The following is a 5,000-nucleotide window of genomic DNA, read 5'->3' on the forward strand; positions in this document are numbered from 1 at the left end:
CAGTTTATTGTCACGTGTACCGAGGTACAGTGAACGGCTTTGCTGAATGCTAACCAGTCAGTGGGAAGACAATACATGATTATAATCGAGCCATTTACAGTGTATAGATACACGATAAGGGAATAACATTTAGTGCAAGGTAAAGTCCAAACAAAGATAGTCCGAGGGTCACCAATGAGGAAGATCACAGTTCAGGACTGCTCTCTCGTTGTGGTAGGATGATTCAGACCAGCAGTGTATGGCGATCTTTTACAATCATCACAAAATCCAACAGAAACATTCCATTGACATTGGCCATGAAGCAGTGTGAGTGGGAAGACAAGATGGTGTGCTGAATGACTGCCCTTTGACTGATAATAAACTCTTTCACAAACTGGGGGGACTTGAAGCAACAGCTGCAATAAAATGTGATTCATGCAGGATTGGTGTAAGATAACATAGTGCATAACAAAGGAGATGGACACAAAATGCTGGAGTAACTCAGCGGGTCAGGCAGCATCTCTGGAGAAAAGGAATAGGTGACATTTCTGGTTGGGACCATTTATCAGACTGAGAGTCAGAGGAGAGGGAACTAGGGGGATGAAGGGTTACAAAGAACAAATGAACGAAAGATATGAAAGAGCAAATCAAAGCCAGCAACAATGATAAAGGAAAGGTGGAGCCCACAATGGTCCATTGTTGGCGGTGGAGAAGGTGATAAGAAGTTGATACAAACAGTGAAACTAAGCAAGACGACAGTGAAATTAATAGAACGACGAGAATGGGAGAAACTTCTAGTTTACCTCCCCCCTGACTCTCAGTCTTAAGACGGGTGTCAAACCGAAACGTCACCTATTATTTTTCTCCAGAGATGCTGCCCTCCCCGCTGAGTTACTTCACCATTTTGTGTCTATCTCCAGTGTAAACCAGCATCTGTAGTTCCTTCCTACACACAGTACATAACAAGCTGGGTGCTTGATGGTCATTGCAGGCGGAAGACCCTGTGTGATTTAATGGGATAATATCACACTCCCCCACTGGGATATCAATCCAGTCTCTGAACCATAAAACACAAACTATCAAATTGTCAATTGTCCCAAGTGTGCAGGCAGTGGATGGCAGAGTGGAATAACATGGATAATACAGTGTCCCTTGTGTTAACACAGCAAATTGTATGTCACAAGTGGAATAGATAGGGTGAATGCATAAATCTTTTATCCAGGATTGGGGAATCAAGATCCAGAGGACAGTTTAACATGAGAGGGGAAAGATTTAAAAAGAACACAAGGGGTAACCTTTTCTGCACAGTGGGGTGGTAAATGGAACTAGCTTTTAGATGAGGTAGTTGAGGCAGGTACTCTAGCATTTAAAATACATTTGGAAAGGTACATGGATAGGAAAGGTTCTGAGGGCAGGTGGGACTGGTGTACATGGGTCATCTCGATGAGCATGGGCAAGTTGGACCGAAGGGCCTATTTCTGTGAAGGACGACTCTACTACTTTATACAATCCCAGCGAGTCGTAGGTGCGGGTAGGAATGGGAAAATGTGTGGTGGGGGAGAGAGAAGGAGAGAGAGAGAGCGAGAGGTAGAGAGAGAGGTAGAAAGGTACAGGAGGAGAGAGGTAGAGAGGTGGAGACGGAGAGAGGGAGAGGGAGAAAGGTGAAGAGGGAGAGGGAGAAAGGGAGAGAGGTGGAGAGAGGGAGAGGTAGAGGTGAGACGGGGGAGAGAGGTGGGGAGACGCACACACACACACAATCAAAGATGAACAAAGAGTGCAAAAGAGAGAAAAAAATGAACAGAGGGGAGAGACAGAGAAAAAAAAGAGAAAGAGACAGACGGGGGCAGCAGAGGAGCTGCTGCCTCACAGCGCCGGAGACTCAGGTTCGATCCTGACTACGGGTGCTGTCTGTGCGGAGATTGTACGTCCTCCCTGTGACCACGTGGGTTTTTTCCAAGTGGTTTCCTTCCACATTCTAAAGACGTGCAGGTTTGTGGGTTAATTTGCTTTTGTAAATTGCCCCTCGTGTGTAGAGAGTGGATGAGAAAGTGGGATAACATAGAACTAGTGTGAATGGATGATTGGTGGGCTGTGTGGACTCGATGGGCCGAAAGGCCTGTTTCCATGATGTAACTCTAAACAAAACTAACTACCCGGCTAAACATATTATTAAATTTAAAAGGATAAAACCATCTTTAAATAAGAACGTAGGAAACAGGAGCAGGTGTCGACCATGTTCCATGTTCTCCCACTTTGTCATCCAATCCCGACACACTCGGGATGATTTACAGAGGGCCAATTAACCAAGAAACCTGCACGTTTTGGATATGGGAGGAAACTGAAGCCCACAGAAGAAACACAGCTGGTCACAGAGAGGACGTGCAAACTCCACACACGGAGAGCACCCGTGGTCAGGATGGAACCGGGATCCCCGGCGTTGTGAGACAGCGGCTCTACCAACTGTGCCGCTGTGTCGCCCCTGCAAGTATTTCCTCACCTCTGGATTGTCCGTTTGCCGGATCCTTTGGTCTTGAATAACTTGCCGCCGTGAATGCACGCGTAGTCGATCTCGGCAGAGTTCAGCGCGTCGTTCATCGGGCGCTTGGGTGCCCGACGCCGCTGCGCCTTGATGGTCCGCGAGTGCCTGGTCCACATCTGCACGGAGCTGTCCCTCTGGTAGCGCCGGTACTCCCGGTGCAGCTCCCTGTAGCTCGAGAACTCGGCGCCCACTCGGAAACCCGCCACCTGGGACATGGCTGCACGTGTGTCAGATGGAGTTGGCAGACTGATCCCACCTGGAGAGCGGGCACTGAGAATAGACCACAGACAGCAGCTGCAGGTCAGCCAAGGTAGAACGCATCACAACAGCTCATATATAGAGTTCAAGAACAGCATGGTGGTCCAACTGTAGAGTCACTGCCTCACAGCGCCAAAGACCCAGGATCCATCCTTTACTCGGATGCTGTCTTTAGTTTACTTTAGACTTCAGAGAAGAAACAGGCCCTTCAGCCCACTGAGTCCGCGCCAACCAGCGATCATCCCGTATACTAGCACTATACTACATGATAGGACAATTTACAATTTTACAGAAACTAATTAACCTGCACGTCTTTGAAGTGTGGGAGAAACACAAGATTTCAGCAATGCAATTCTCAGCATTGGGAGGAAAATCACGGGATTGTGGATCAGGGTTGGGGGCAATCCTTGATTCAGGTAGGCTGCAAGTTCCTGGGATTGGGATAATCGCCTGTGTGTGGGTGGGGGGTAATTCTCTGGGTTGCAGTAGGGGCATCTTGCAATGCTCAGCATTGGGATTGGGATAGCATTGGGATAAGTCAATCCCTGATTTACATAGGATGCTCATTACTGGGATTGAGATCAAAATTGCCCGTGTGTGGGTGGGGGATAATTCCCTGGGTTTAGGGGAGGTGCATCTTGCGATATTCCACATTGAGATAGGGAACAATCCCTAATTTAGAAAGGATGGATATTTCTGGCATTGCAATAATAATAGCCCGTGTGCAGGTGGGATAATTCCCTGGGTTGGTGGGAGGGGCATCCTGCAATGCTCAGCATTGGGAGGGATATCTGCGGGATGGAAGATCGTAATAAATCCCTGATTTCAGCCGATGAAAATTCCTGGGATTGGGATAATAATTGCCCTTGTGCAGGTATGGTGGTAATATGCGAGTTCGATATCTCAACTGCGCATGCCCAGGTCATAGGTCACTCGTGCTAAACATTCTCGCCGGGTGAGCTGCTGCGCGTATACAGACCTGCTTTTCATCCGTATTTTCCAGTTTTGCTTCTTCGAGGTAAGAAAATACTGCTTTCAAAACTATTAACTAGGCGTATTTACGGTTAATTTGTACAAAACTACGTTGATTTTGTTGGTTTTATTGCTTTGTGCTTCGGTGAGTAAGCAAAGCCATGCCAATTTTTGTTTGTATTGTAACTTGTACCGGTATGTAATGGGCATGCTTGCAGGAACTTATTTGACTTAACATATGATTGACTTTATTATATATTTTGTTTTATGTTACTGGGCAAAGCCATGCACATTTGTGCAACTTTGGGCTGTGGGACTACCACGTATCACCTGAATAAGTGGATGCAGAATGTGTGTGACAGCCACAACTGTCAATTTGCAAAGGGAAACTGTTTCTGCCCACCTCCCTTCAAACACTAGGAAAAAAAACTACAGTTGCTAGTTTAAATCGAAGGTAGACACAAAATGCTGAAGTAATTCAGCGTGTCAAGTAGCACCTCAGGAGAGAAGGAATGGGTAATGATTCGGGTAAAGACCCTTTTTTCAGAAGTCTGAAGCGAGATACCTAACTCGCTTATTCTCCGGACTTCTGAAGAAGGGTCTCGACACAAAACGTCACCCATTCTTTCTCTCCCGAGATGATGTCTGGGGGGGGGGGGGGAGGGGGGCAATCCCTGATTTAGATAGGATGGAAATTCGTGGCATTGGAATAATAACCACCCATGTGCGGTTGGTGGGATAATTCCCCAGGTTTGGGGAAGGGGGCATCTTGCAATGTTCAACATCGGGATAGGGGGTCGGGATCAATCCCTGATTTAGATAGGATACAAATTCATGGGATTGAGATGTAAATGCCAGTGTATGTGTGGGGGGTAATTCCCTGGGTTTGGGGTCGGGGCGTCGTGCAATGCTCAGTATTGGGATGGAAATCCGCGGGATAGTAGATTGGGATCAATCCCTGAATGAGGTTGATGCAAATCCCTGTGATTGGGATGAAACTGCCCGTGTGGGGGGGGGGGGGGGGTTAATGAATGGGGACGGGGGGGGGGGCGGCTGCAGCTCCAGCTCCAGCCCGGTGGTCGCGGTGCAGGATTGGGACGATCCCGGATCCCTGGGCCCAGGGATGGGGTTTCCCGCGTATTTGGCGGCGTCTGACGCGCAGCCGCGGCCCCGGCGCTTTGTGGCGGCTCCGCTCCGCTCCGCTCCGGGCCCGGCCCGAGGTTGGCGCATGCGCTGCCGGCACACGGGCACC

Source organism: Rhinoraja longicauda, chromosome 19 (assembly GCF_053455715.1).
Source record: "Rhinoraja longicauda isolate Sanriku21f chromosome 19, sRhiLon1.1, whole genome shotgun sequence".
Taxonomy (NCBI): Eukaryota; Metazoa; Chordata; class Chondrichthyes; order Rajiformes; family Arhynchobatidae; genus Rhinoraja; species Rhinoraja longicauda.